This window comes from Equus caballus, chromosome 9 (genome assembly GCF_041296265.1).
Source record: "Equus caballus isolate H_3958 breed thoroughbred chromosome 9, TB-T2T, whole genome shotgun sequence".
Taxonomy (NCBI): Eukaryota; Metazoa; Chordata; class Mammalia; order Perissodactyla; family Equidae; genus Equus; species Equus caballus.
Genome location: NC_091692.1, coordinates 81,992,236 through 82,006,934, shown reverse-complemented (window position 1 = coordinate 82,006,934; position 14,699 = coordinate 81,992,236). Strand labels below are relative to the sequence as shown.

General features: G+C 49.3%; 1 protein-coding gene across 18 annotated transcripts in view; it reads left to right on the top strand.

Annotated features, from left to right (window-relative positions):
• MTSS1 (MTSS I-BAR domain containing 1) overlaps window positions 1-14,699 on the top strand; it is a 161,387-nt gene that overhangs the window by 102,688 nt on the left and 44,000 nt on the right. Inside the window, exon 1 of one of the 18 annotated variants that reach the window (XM_070222474.1) lies at window positions 10,007-10,182. The exons of 16 other annotated variants lie outside the window; for them this stretch is intronic. The gene's annotated coding sequence lies outside the window, so the exon portion shown is untranslated. Of the gene's footprint in view, window positions 1-10,006; window positions 10,292-14,699 lie in introns of those variants that run through there. One more of the 18 variants, XM_070222480.1, reaches the window with a different exon arrangement.

Below are 14,699 nucleotides of genomic sequence, written 5' to 3'. Positions count from 1 at the left end.
AATCTGCTGGTTTCTTAATCAATCCCTCTTGTTTTAAAGGAGCTCAACATTTGGAATGAAAAGGCAATCAAGATTTTACCAGCTAAGTGCCTCGTTGCTTGAGGGGTGAACTGAGAAAGGGCTTAATTCTCTCTCTCCCAGATGCTATCCGTCAGGGGGCTGCGGGTGGCAGCAGCAATCACTTCCGACTCAGAAAAGGAGTTTGTTAAAGGATTAGGGGGCTCACAGGATGCTGTCCTTCCTCCCTCCTCTCGTGTGCCCCGCTCTGTCCTAATACCTGTGACATGCAGAGTGCTCAAGTGCTTGGGCATCTAACTCTCCTGAGACCACGGACGCTGACAGCAGGGCGGGTCTTACTTGTTGTCATGTCTCCTGTTCCCTGGGCTGCCATTTGGGGGTTACGGGCAGGATGTCAGGATATACTGGGGCGTGTTGCTGGGCCCCACTCACACGACAAAGCAACGCCACCGATGGGGTGTTTTTACTGCCTGAAAGAAGCACATTTGCTGCAGGACAAACATAACACAGAGCCCGGGCCATCGAGCCATCCTTCTTAGCTCCCCCAGCTTCTCAGTCGCCCCAGACTCTGTTCTGCACTTCATCACAGTGATATCTTATCTGTTGTGTACTCCAGCCTGGGAGAGTATAGAGCCTTATGACATCATGCAGAGTTTCCACGTGGTCGTGGGGACTGTTTGTATTTGGTCTGGTTTATCTGTGTCCTGAATTTGGAAACGTGAAATTGCTCTCCTGGTTCCATCAGAGGCAGATGGGGCCCAGAGCCCTGAGGCCCTATGGTGTTGTCACTTCTGATCGTGGCAAAGGGGAAAGTGATGCTGAGGAGGGACAGGAGGACCCTGGGGCCTGATCTGCCACAGCATCTAGGAAGCTGACCAGATCTTCTGATTCTAAATGACTCCCTCTAGGGCGGCCAGGCTGGTCTCGGTGGGGAAGGAATCCCGTTCTTGTTCTTGCATTAGTTTCTTCTCCAAAACCGTTTGCAGAGCAGAAATCGAAGCTGAGATGAGATCATGGTGATCCTTTAATTTTTTTAAATTTTTAATTGTGATAAAATACGCATAATATAAAATTGGCCATCTTGACCATTTCAAAGTGTGCAGTTCAGTAGTATTCAGAGTATTTATGGTTGCGTAACCAATCTCCAGAACCTTCTCCTCCTGCAAAACGGAAACTATACCCATTAGGTAACAGCTCCCCATTTTCCTCTTCCCTCACCTCCTGGCAATCACCATTCTACTTCCTATTTCTGTAATTTGGACTATTCTGGATGCCTCTTATGAGTAGAATCGTACAGTGTTTGTCTTTTTTGTGACTGACATATTTCATTTAGCATAATGTCATGGTTCATCCGCATTGTGGCACGTGTCAGGATTTCCTTCCAAGAAGATTCGATAAGGTTCCGTTGTAGAGATCCCGTGGGCGTGTATTTGTGCTGCCTGGGAGTGACTGAGGGCGTTAGATGCCCTCGAGCTGATCCAAATGCTATTGCCCGTTTTTCCTAAGGTCCCTTGGGCCACTTCCTCTGCCTTTAAGATGTGTTATGATTCGAATGAACCAAATACAAGCGTTGTGTGTGTTGAGCACATTTACTAGGGCTTTGCTCTGGCCTGGGAGTCACCGGTGCCATTCAGCTGAATAGTTTTGAATGGACGTTCCTGTTAAAAATGCTTGTTACTTCCACAGGGTACAGTGTTAGGGGCTCGACAGGTAACAACCACCATGTGGGTGCTTCCTGCTTCCTGTGTGCTCAGTCCTGTGGTTCACAGGTGCTCTCTCTCTGCATCCTCTCAACAGCCTGGTACTGTCTGCCATCCCCCATTTTAGAGATGCTGATGCTGAGGCTTAGGAAGGTGAGGGCTTTGACCGGCTCACACAGGGAGGGACTAGGGAGCTGGGATTCAAACCCAGGTCTGACTCTGGTGCCTGTGCCCTTGAATCAGTCTGTTCAGAGACGCTGGCCAAGGACTGGGTTTTCCTTCAGGAGCCACAGGCGAAAGGCCAGGTGAATTACTAACTACCCACAGAGGAATCGTGGTGCATTTACATCTGAAACAACCCTGGACTGAGGCATTTCAGATGTTGCAGGCAGGCAGGAAAGCAGGCATTTCTGTAGGAGCATTTCATTGGCTCGTCTTCCACCTGCCAAAGCCGCTGTACTCCCATCCCACGAGAAACCACCCCAGCTGTCAAAGAGCTGACGACAGATTTGAGTGACTGTTATATTTTTTTTGAAAAAAGGAAAACGCATAGCCAGGGACTGGCCATTACATCCAGGACCTCTGCCACTCACCTCCTACTTTTTAATTAACTTATTTATGACTATCTTAACCTTTTAAAGTATACAGTTGAGTAGTGCTAAGTATATTTACATTGTTGTGCAACAGATCCAGAACTCTTTTGTTTTGCAAACCTGAAACTCGGTTCCCATTGTCCATTTCTCCCTCCCCCCAGTCCCTGATAAACCACCGTTTTACTTTGTCCTCTGTGAGTTTGACTATATTAGATACCTCACATAAGTGGAATCATACGGTATTTGTCTTTTTGTGTCTGGCTTATTTCACTGGATCTAATGTCCTCGGGGTTCATCCGTGTTGTAGCTCGCGACAGAGCGTCCTTCCTTTTTAAGGCTGAATTACATTCCACTGTGTGGACGGACCACATTTTGTTTATGCATTCATCCATCGACGGACGTGGGGTGCTTCTGCCTCTTGGCCACACCTCCTCTTTTAAACCTTTCCATGGTTCCCTGTTTGCCTCCGAGTGAAGTTCCGCCTCCCCACCAAGCTTGACCTTGTTGCTGAGGCCATTTCCAGGCCTGGCTTCTTCCTGCCTGTCTCTCCAGCCTTATCCTCTGACTGCCACCCGCATGTCCATGATGCTCTAGCCGCCTTGGACTTGTTCGAGGCCCCCAGACACGCTGTGTTCCCTCTAGCGCCGGGCCTTTGCACCCGCTCCTCTCTCCGTCTGGAGTGCTGTATCTTCCCCACCTTCTGGACCCTCCACTACACTGTCTTTGCCTGGCTGGTCCCCTTCCATCTCAGCTTAGACCAGCTCTTCTTGACTTCCCCACATCTGGAACCTCATCACGTTGTATGGTCTATTCCTGTTTACCTGTCATTTTGTTTCATGAGCCTGTGAACTTTTTTTAGAGCAAGGACTATCTTATTGGCAAATCCTAGCATCTGTGCATGGGAGGTGTGGGATATTTATTAAACACGTGAAGAATGTGGTCCTTTCAAGTGCAGGAGCTCTTCTCTTCTCCTTCTGCCGTTTTCTCTTTGCCACTAACATCCGTGTCCGAAGTTGGAATTGAGTCCTTTTTTCCTGTAGAAACACCATGATAGGATGTGGTCAAGCTCAGTAGTATCTGGTTTAGGTATAGAGCCGGGTTAAGTTTGTGGGCTAGCCTGAGAACTTAACTACCTTTCCTGTCATTGTTTCTTTGGTGGGACAGGGGGGACCTATGTCCATTTCTAAAACAGCTGAAGTGTAAGCAGTCTGCTGGAACATGCACCTCCTTGGGAAGTGGAGGTCTGCTGGTTACTCTGCCACGGCTTTGGAAATCAGAGACGATTTTCCATCCCCGTAATGAGGACACGAGTGAGTGGTCCTCTCCACACCGGGAGAAGGCATCTACCTGTCTACCCAGAAGGGAGAGGGAAATGGTGTCACAACCTCATTCTCAGTTGAGTAAAACCACCTGAGGATTTAATGGATGCTTTTTAAAATAAACTTGGTGGGTCATCGGTGTTAGCGACTGGCCTCCATTTAAACAAGGGCTCAGTAGCGGATGATCACGCTGTTCTCTCCTCCAGCTGTCTCGGGGGGGGGTTGTCCCTTCACTGAGAGTGAATTAGTCTGTTTTAAAGTTTGCCAACAGATGAAACGAAAGGAAAGAAGTTGGGGGCAGGGGGGCAGCAGAGCTGGCAGTGCCATGGCTCAGATTCCACTGAAATCTCCTTCTGGATTTGACGGGAGTAGAAACCAGACTTGAGTATGCCCACACTCATTGGAGGAATATAGGAATGATGGCCCCTGGAGTTGTGCAGTACACAGCCTGTGCAGCTGTACACAGCAGGCTTGAAGGGCCTTTCTGTGGCTGTCTTTGAAGGCAGCGACCCCTTCTTCCTAATCGATCTACATACATTTCTGCTGCAGTTGAGGTATTAAACAGAAAACTCAAATGCGTTTGGGAATGAGGTGGATGTAAATCCCAAACCAGATTTAGTTGAGAGTTTTGTTGTGTGAAGCTGTGCACACAAAGGCAGTGAAGTGGTCTAGAATCCGACGGCTGTGGGTTTGAATGTTTAGGGCATGATCATAGCAAGTATTGAGTACTTCCTCTGTGTGCACAGGGCCTGGTGCTCAGCATGCTTCTTGGATTCTCACACTCGGTCCTCGCTGGCTCTCTGGAGGAGGTACTGTGGGTGAGGAAGCTGAGGTTCAGATTGGAGACTGCCCAAGGTTGTACTATTGGTTGGAGGGGGAGCTGGACCAGTGACTAGGGATGTCCAACTCCAGAACCAAACTCTGAGCCTCTGTAGGACCCTGCTGCTCAGCTGGGTCACCCCGAGCTCACTGAGCTGGTGTCACCGGGGGCCTGGGTTAGATGCATAACCAGCTGGGCCTGTTACTGTACCTCAAGTTGAAGAACAGGCTGTCTCTCCAGGGCTGGAGAAACGCCCCCGGGGCTCCCTTTTCATGTAGTCCGAAGCCCTGCTTTCTGAGGAACAGAATAGGAGGGATAGCTGGCCTGCGGGATTTGTCTCCTTGTCCGGTGGGACGTTCATGGCTGGGTGGTGGCTGTTATGGGTTTACTTACTCGGCTCGATGGGTCTCACTCTTTTGAACTTAAAAAATAAGGAAATTGGGTTTACTTAGTCTCACTTTTCGTAAGTTATTGATCTGCTTTTCAATGCTTGTTTGTGGACTGAATACAATCCCTGTTAATCTAGTGGCCTAGTATCCCCTGGTGACCTGTCCTTGCCCTTGGGTTCACTCGTATTTGCCTGCCTGCCTGCCTGCCTGCCTGTCTCTCTCTCTCTCTCTCTCACACACAGATGCACAGATAGGCACTCTTTAAACATGAAGTCATTCAAATGTCATTGCTTGCCCTGTTGTCCTGCTTGGGACGAGATCCCTGATGCCAAGATTTCTAGTGAAAGGTCAGTTTCAGCTCTGTAATCACTGGGTAATTGTCTCCTAAAATAAACCCGCATCTCAACCGCTCTAAGCTTGTCTTTTTAGCTCTCTGGATGCAGAGTCATTCTCTCCTGATGGCCACTTGCCTGTGTCATTTCCTGTGGCCACATGTAGTCATCTGGAACCACAGCTAACTGTCCCACAGTGGGGGAGGGCGTCTTCTTTTTCTGTGATGGGAACGTGCCTACGCCTGCCAGCCCCTCTCCACCCTTCATCTTCCGCCTTCTGGTTAGGAGCTGCTCTCTGTGCTTCTGTCTTCCCCCAGTTGTCACCCCTGGTTTGAGGTGGTACAATGTCACCTCTGTAGGATGCTCACCAAATCGATACAGATTCTTGCTGGACCTAATTCCTGCCTCAAACTTCAGTAAGTTTGCTGAGTAGCTGCTGTTAAGATGGTTTTCTGGGTCCTTCCCAGAAGGAGTGCTGGGTTCCTGATTGCGAACACTGGTGGCAAACCTGGGGGCTGCGTTTTGGGGAGGCACCTGCTCATTGGTGTTTCCGTGAAAATAAGCCCGCTGGGTGTCTGATGTCAAGGAAGCATTGTATGTCATGCAGATCCTTTTCATCTTTTCAAATTCTTCTTTTGAGATGGTAGAAGTTACTGATAAGCCACTAAATAAACTGGAGTCTTAAAAACAGATTATTTCCTTTAAATTTTTCTGAGTCTTTCCCATATGAAATGAGACATCTTTCTCCTCTTGAGCTTGCTTCAGGATGGCGGTCCCAGGTAGGGCTACATAGGCCCAGAGTGACTATTGAAAGATGCATCTGGTGTCCAAAGGCCATCTGGGAGGTAGTAAGCTGCAGGGCATGGTGAATTGAAGGAAAACAAGAGTTCTGGGTCATTCCATCGTGGACAGGATGGATGTGGGCACCCAGGAGAACATCCAGGCACCTGTTGTCTTGGAACCTCACCATGATGGGATGGTGTCAGGAGACAGTTGGAGGTTGCCTGTCAGGGTCACCTGGATCTGGAAGGTTCCTCTGCAGGCTGTGCCATTCCTCCACAGCAGTACACGTGGGTGAGGCATGGGGTTCCCCTTCAGCAAGGCTTGCACCCACTTTTATAATGCAAATTACTTACCCAGCAAACCCCTCCTGCCCCCCCGCTCCCCCAGCTCACCGCTGTGCCCTTCTCCAGTCCTGGTGTACAAAGATATCTTCCCCTGGGAGTTACCTAAGACTCCACGTGCATTCGTCTCAAAAGACGTTTGAAGACTAGGGTCCTGGGAGCAGCTGCAATGGTGAAGGTTACCTCCACGGAGGTAACTGAAGAGGCTCATCTTGGTGGGTTTCTCTCATGGGTTTGTGTGTATGTGTAAACACACATGTGCCATGTTTATACTGCATGTGGACACAAGGAGTGTGGTTATGTTTTGCCATATGCAGCCTCCCAGGGGGCTCATTGCATACCAGCAGGGTCCTTGGTGCTGGTTCTGTTTAGGGTAACAGTGAAACTGTGACAATCATGAATTTGCAGGTGGCATTTAATGGCTAGAATTAGAAATCAGCTCTTTGAGACCCGGGAGAAGCTCCCTTTCATGGCTGTTTTTGTTTTGTTCGGGCTCCTTGAGCTAATGGCAGGTCCTGCCAGAGAGGCCAGGATGCTTGACCCAAACCTCAGCTTGGAAGGGACTCCCACTCTTCCTGAACCTATGCTCATTTTCCTCCAAGGATTACAGAGCAAAGCTGCCTGCCCTCTTCCTCCGAGCACGGAGCAGAGTAAGTTCCCTGGCCCTGGAGATGTTTCAGCTGAGTCTGGATGGCAGTTTGGCAGGGATGAGAAATAAGAAATTCTGGTGACATGCTAAAACTAGGTTACCCTGGGTCTCATTCAGCTGGTAGACTCTGTAACTCCTAGATGCTGAAGGTGCTTTAGAAAGTGGCCTTAAGAAATCTCAGGGCTTACTGCTGAGCATCATTTGGTAGGTCCCTCATCCTTCTTTGTACTCAGCCAAGTGATTGTTGTCATGGCAACAGAGCTGCTCCTGCAAAGGCTTTGCTAATAGCGTACAAGGGGATCTGAAGCTTCCTCAGATTGTTAGTAATTATCTTCTAAAAAAATATGTTCTGAATATTGTGCACATTTTAATGGGCCCTCTTCCATCCTCATGGGGACTTTTGAGGTCCACATCAGCCGCATATCCTAAAATAGAAAGACTTTGTTCTTTACTTTCATTTTTCTTTTCTTTTGTGCGTGTTCTTACATGGAAGAAAAGTCACCCTCCTATTGTTACGTAATGCCTTGCGCATAGTAGGTGCTCAAATAATTTTACTTGAAAGGCTGGCAGAATAGCCAAGCATTGATCTAAATGTTCATTATTAGATTAGCATTTAGATATACTTTTTCCCTAGATAACCTTGAACCTCAAACCGGCCAGGCCTCCGAGAGCTCACAGCTTTAGGGTTCAGACCTCCTGTCCCTTTCATTTTCACACCACGGGGCAGAGTGGATCCGTGGGTGAGTCTAACCCTGATAAAGCACCTCTCATCGCCCTCTCCTGGGAGCTCAGATTTAGCTCAGCTGCCAAAACGTTAGGAATATCTTGCTCTTCAGAACAGGATATTGTCCGATTAAAAAATTTTTTTTTTCTGTTTTGCTTTGCTATATCTGCAAATATCTATTGAGCCTTTTTTCTGGGTCATGCATCTTGCAGACACTGGGAATCAGGATTGGCTTGGACACTGTTGCTGTCCACAAGGAGGTCACCCTCAGTGGAGGACACAGCAGAGGCCCAAGAAGTAGTGAGCCCAGGAGTATCATTACAAGTGTGGCAACGCGTGTGTGTGCATGGGAAGGGGGAGATGAGCTAGCGGCCATCTGGTTCCCTCATACTCTCCTTCCCTCCCTCCGTCCATCATCCCATCCTTAAGTGCAAGTGCTGGAGGCCTCTGAGCTGCTAACCCACAGGCAGAAGAGAGAGCCTGCTCCATGCCCACCTTGTTATACCCAGTCACTCAGACGGTGCTTAACATGCCAGGTGTAGGGAGAGACAGAGGCTGGTGGGAACCAAGGGCCTCTTTGTGACCCGCCTCAGCTCCCATCGAGCCACTTTGCCGTCAGACGTTGTCTGATGCTCCCAAGCTTTCTCTTTTCTCTAGACCCAGGGTTGTAGTGTGAGTTGTTGGCAGGAGGCTACCTGGCAATGGGTGGGGAAGCTTCACCCGCAGGACTTGTCCCGGCAGCAGACCCCAGTGTCCCTCCTCCAAGTCTAGCACATTTGGTCCACCTGGGTTTCATCTGGCAGGGTCTCTGTGGTGATAGAGTTCTCTGGGAACTGGGGAAGAGTTTCTTGGCTGATGGAATATGCTAGTCCCTTCGACTCAAAGCATGGTTGGCTGTCTAGCAGGAAGTCAGCATCATCCAGGAGGTGGTTAGAAATGCAGAGTCTTAGGCCCATTCCAGACCTCCTGAATCAGAATCTGCATTTTAGAATAATCCGCTGGTGATCCTTATGCACATTAAAGTTTGGGAAGTTGCTGGTCTAGTTATCTTTTAAGACCTTAGGGCCAAGGTAGCAGATACAGGGCATGTATCCCTCCACTGCTTCTGCATTCTGGCAGACATTACTAGCTGCACTAGGCACTCTATTTTCCATCGAGTCCAGATCCAGCCTCGGAATTCTTCTCAACACAATGCTCCACGTATTCATTACCATGAGGATTAGCGCAAGAGATAAAAGCCATTTGCCATCCTTGCCTTTGTCTGTGAAGAGTTCAGCTAAGCAGAGATGACCATTCCTGGGGAGCTGTAGTGCAGTGGCCCCTTCTGGGATGATGAGACAGTAGCTGAAAGGGTGATTTGGGGAAAGATTCTCCTCGCAAGTAGGGAAGGGTTCTCTGCGTGAAAAAACAGCACCCTGTGCCAAAGGAAGCATGCCGAGACAGTCCGTGTCCACCCTGGTCCCAGGGCCTTGCATGCAGGCGGCCGGTCCGTACACAGTCCAGCAAGGAGGTGGCGACAGTGTGGTTTGAGTCTGGCTGATAAAACAGATGTTTGGGTGGAAGGGTTTTTATTTTCCTTCAATTCTAGGATGGGGGTGGGGCACGAAAACCTAACTTCTCACCCACCAAATATTTTGGTACATGTTGGCGACAGTGAGATATCCTCAAGAATGATTAAAAGTCCTAATTATGGACTCAGCTGCAGATGCCAATTCTAAATTCTACTGTGTGACCTTGGGCAAGTTACTTAACTTCTCTGAGCCCCCTTGTCCTCATCTGTAAAATGAGGATAATAATCTCTCATAATGATACTTATATGAGGAGTGTAATGAGATTTTAAAAATTGAATACAGTGTGCATGCAGGCACTTAGTAAATGGTAGCTATTCTTAATAATTTGGAAAACAGCAAGATTGCTTCCTGAGAGATGATAAAGTCCACACGTTCTGGCATAGTTCAAGGATGTACAGAAGCCCCTTAAAGGAATGTAGTAGATCCCGGGCCAGCAACACTTGAGGGTAACCTGATTCCAGATACTAGAGGTTTTAAGGATAAACTGTTTGTCACAGGAGGTCCGGTCACCAGCAGTAGCAGAGCCAGAGGGCAGCTAAAGAGGCACCATCTAGGGCTTGCTCTCTGGGGTGTCATCCCGTTGGGGGAGAGGGGTGCCTCAGGCTCTTACTGATCGCTAAAACACTACCTGCCCTCTCCTGCTTCCATGTTCATCATGCCACCTTCTAAATTATCTGACCTTCCCCGGAGGCTTCCTGGGAGATAATGCCCAGATCAGCGACTATGAGCATCTTACCTGCCTGACAGTTCAGTTTCACAAGCTAAGAAGATGACATGTGGTTTTGCACATCAGCCCACATCTGCTTTGCTGGCACCAGTTGGCGTCCTCGAGTCGCTCAAGCCTGGCTCTAACGGGAACGTCTTTCTGCGCCCGTGTGGCAGAGGCAGACCCTGGCGGTGGGAGTTCACGGTGGCAGATGTCAGGAGCCAGTGGCATGTCTAGGTGACACCCCCGCTTGTGCTTTTTCAACCAGGTCCCACTCCATCAGGAAGGGAGGGCAGGAAGGAGCCGCTTCGGAATGCGTTCGCTGCTCCTGTGGTTTTCCCGGAGTGTGAGTGTGTCGGTGTTTTTGTGTTTCCATATTACCATTCTCGCTTTGCTTTTTAAAACAGCAACAAAGGAAGAGGAATATTGGTCTTTGTGGCTGCCAGTACCGTGCATGCCAGAATCTCGTGCTTGCTGGTCTGAAGCCGCCAGATGGTGGTGGGGCTGTGTGTGGTTTTGTTTCCTCTGCTTTTTGAAAAGTCGTGAAGTGGGAGAGGCTGGGAAGTGTCAGATTGGCTGAAAGATTGTCAGCTGCTAACAGTTTGCACTGTCTTCCACCCCGCGTGTGGGCACGAGGGTGTCTTCCCAAAATGTGAGGCTGACCCTCTCCCGCATTTGCTGAGTGCGCAGTATTAGCTGCCCCGTCAACACCAGCTGGATTGTCTGTTACATCTCAGCCACACACAGTAGCTGAATAATGCAGTTTTTTGAAGAGGAAACGCCACATGTTTGTCTCTTCCTTGAAGATGGAAGCGGGTGGTTAGGATTGCCATGATGGCAGAAGGGAAGTTACTCTTCCTTTGTTTGGGGAGCTTTAACGGTTTATTTTTTGAAAATCTTTTCTTTTCACTTTTGGCCTAAGGAACCCCGTGAGGACAAAGGGACGGATCCTTCCATTGCTTAAGATACTACTCATGTTTCTCATTGGTTACTTTCCTTGAAATCGAATTGTATATTTGTCACCAGAACATTTAGGTGATCTAAATAGCACATGCAAAAATGTTTGGGTAGTTTTGAAACCGTTTTCAGGGCTTAACACAAGGTGTTGGGACGCTGTTCAGTGATTTAAGTGGGACCAGTGTGTCTGTTGAGTGGAATGAGGTTACATGGCTGATGTAGCTGGTCTGTATGGTAACTCAGAAAACCAGGAACTGGTTGTTTCTCTCTCTCTCTCCACCCCATCCCCCCTGCCTCCCCTCTCTGTACTTAAACAAATGGAGGGCATCAATGATACCACCTTCTCCCGGTTGTCCACCCCTTGTGCCCGAGGATAAAAATAGAGTGCTGATGAAGCTGGAAGAAACATAGTCTGTTAATTTGTTGTTCTTAATATCCTGAGCACCTGCTTTGACCTTTGATGAAAATGGCGATGCCCCTGACAGTCAGGGACCAGCTGCCTTGGAAACATGTGGCGAGGCACACAGGTGCGTTTCCCCAGCAAGAGTATTAAATAGCAGGAGTGAGAGGGCGTCTGGGGCGTCTCTGCTCCTTGGAGGCAGGAGTGTGCTGCTGAGCAGCCAGGAAACACCAGTTTGTTGCCTCGTGAGTTTCCTGAGGCGCCTTCTAGCTCTAAGACCACCCAAAAACTCCATCGCTTCCCATTTTAGATGAGACGTTTCATTCCGTGAGGGCAGGGGCTGTCTGCTCGGTTCACAGCATGGTAATGAGCCCTCAGTAGCATTTCCTCAGTATTTCTTGAGCATAGCAATGCAGTCCTGTCTCTTCCCCAGCATAAGATCGTTTCTGCTAAAGGGAGAGGCGTCGTCTAACCCAGCGTGGAGGTCATCTGGGAGGTCTGCTGTGCCGAGCCTCAGCAGGTGTGCCCACCTCCAGCTGAGGTCCGGCCAGTCCCCTTGTCTGGAGGGACCCGGCGGTCCTCACGGACCCGTTGTTTTGTTGGTCTGGCTGTAGTTGTCCATCTAATGGCCTTTTGGACTTGGCTCCTTGGACTGAATATTTGGGGAAAACATGGTCTCTGTTAGCTAGGGCATCAGGGTTGAGCTTTACCTGGACATAAGAATCCAACTTCCTCCTTTCTTCTTAGAATTCAGGCTCACACTCACGTGCCGTTTTGAGGCGCTTTGATTCTCTGGGTCCCATCGCTTAACGTTGTGGAATAAAAGCATCCTGAAACATGCCAGTGAGATTGCAGAAGTCAGGTGGCGGCTCCCCGGTCAAGTGTGACGCTTGCATGTGCACGGAGCAGTGCCAGCCATGGCGAGTGCCTGCCGCCGGGCATCCCCCAGGGCGGCAGATGGTGGACCTGGCCGTGCCCGGCTCGGGCAGCCGGAGCAGCAGCTGATGCACACTGAGGTAGCTTCTGTGACGCGACGCCCGAGGGCTCTTCCAACCGGCCATCAACGTGAAAAGACACCTGACATTTCTGGGCTCTTGGGGAGCAGGATCTGGAGAGGGAGGAGAGAGACACTCTTTCCTTGCGTGTTGAACCTACGCTGTTACAACCTGCTGCGGGGCCGTTGCAGAAGCGGCCCCGAGGGTCCTGTGATGTGATACCGAGTGCTGGATTCCCTAGGAGCTTTCCTTCCCATTCTTTGCTGGAAGGAGGCTAGTGACACAACTGTCCTGAGCTTTGTGGTATAAAAACAAACAGAGAGAGATCGAGAGCTGGAGACACATTTAAAAGCTGGTTAACCGGGGCAGCTGCCTGCCTGTTCTGAAGGCACAGGGCACCGAGATTTCCAGGCTCGCTGCAGTGGGTTGACCAGGAACCCCTCGGTGCTACGGCTCTGAGTTCCATCAAGTGACCCCTTTGTTGATGCATAAGTGTTAATAAGTACAAGTGGATCCTTCCTAGGCACGCCCTCTGGGCCGCCGCTTCTTAGCCTTTGGTCTTCTGAGATGTTTGGGAAGAAACAATTTCCGCTTTGCCAGAAGCTGCCCTCTGCACTGTTAACTTGCCTTTTGTGTACTCCTTAGCCAGCTCCTGGGAGAAGAGCGATATTAGACGTGGGAGAAGTGAGGGCTCTTATATGGCGGCCAGCGCATCGGTGTGGACAGTGGCTCCAGCCGGGCCTGAGTTAATTACTCTGGCCTCTGCCTTCCTGTAGGACTTGGTTGATCATTGCTACATCAAAGCCCTACTTAATTGGCCCGTTGGTGTAACCACTGCTTCCTGTTTTCTCTACAAAATATTCCAAGCCCTGCCTCCCGAAGCTCCCAGATAGTGGGCTTCTCTCTGTGTGCCCACCCTCTTCCACCGGAGCTGTGGGCTTTGCCAAGTGAGTTGTGTGGCTCCAAACCTGTATATGCCAGTTGTACAGACCGTCATTAAGTTATTTAGTTATAAGGTATGTAAATCTTTGGATATGAGTGTGAAAATCAGGATTTGTCATTTCTGAAAAATAAGTACAATGTTTAGAAAGATAAGATAGAAGCAAATTGCTTTAAAAAAAAAATTGCTGCGGCTGGCCTGGTGGCATGGGGGTAAGTTCACACACTGTGCTTGGGTGGCTCAGGGTTTGCAGATTCAGATCCCAGGCATGGACCTACACTGCTCATCAAGCCATACTGTGGCAGTGACCCACATACAAAATAGAGAAAGATTGGCACAGGTGGTAGCCCAGCAACAGTCTTCCTCAAGCAAAAAGAGGAAGATTGGCAACAGCTGTTAGCTCAGGGCCAATCTTTCTCACCTTCCCCCGCCCCCAAAAAAAGTAGTATTGCCATCAAATTAGGTATGAATGAGACCATTGTAAAAGACTGGGGACAACAATTTAAAAACTAGGATGTTCAGATTGTTTCACAAGAGGCCCAAACTGAAAATCATAGATGATGCATTTTGGGTTTGATGTACCTCAAAGGCGACATGAAACACCAGTGGGCATACCCATTATTGAAGTGTAGTCATCAACATTTGAGTCTAAGCTAGTTTGGTTCTTGCCAAGGTCACACAGCTGGCGAATGGAGGGAGTGGGCTTTGAATCCACATTGTCTGACTCCAGAGCCGAGCTCTTAACCCTTCAGCTCTGCTGCTTTTCCTCCTGATCCTCAAGCTAATTTGGGAGATGGCAAGGAGCCTGTGCCAGGACTTCAGGTTAGGCTTGGTGAGAATCCTCTGCTGCCGAAACTCTGTGGCTTGCAGGCTGCTTGGGGTCTGCATATCCCCCAAGTACATGTCAAAGAGGAGAGAGCATGGGATACAACTGCTAAGGAGCCCCCAGGACTCTTTTGGGGGTCAATGAGGAGGGGAGAGCATTGCTTACCACAATTGGCACGATTTGGTGTGGACGAAACGGGTATATTTTGGGAAAAGATTCCTGACAAAATATGTCACGGGGGGACCTGTGGTCATATCGATAGGTTTGTATGTTTGTTTGGTAGTTTTGTGCCTGGGAACCACCACAGCCACCTCTCTTAGATCTTTTAAATTTATAGCCAAGTGGGTGCAGTAAGCAATTTCACGCATCTGAGTGCAGCGAGGAGAGAGCGCCTGCGGGATTAGGTTTGTCGTGGTATCTGTTTAGTGTCCGTTGTCACAGATCTTCAGAAACACTTTGCGGTTGACAGTGTATCGCTGGCCAGTGTCCAGATAGAGGACACAAGCTGTTGAGTGATTTGAAGTCACTCTCTTACTTGGCCGCCCCTTCCTCCTCTGAGCTCTTGTTGGTCTCCCGGAGGAGCTCTTCCTAACCTCATGGATGGTGGGTCTTCTGTGCCCAGGATCCTGCCTAACC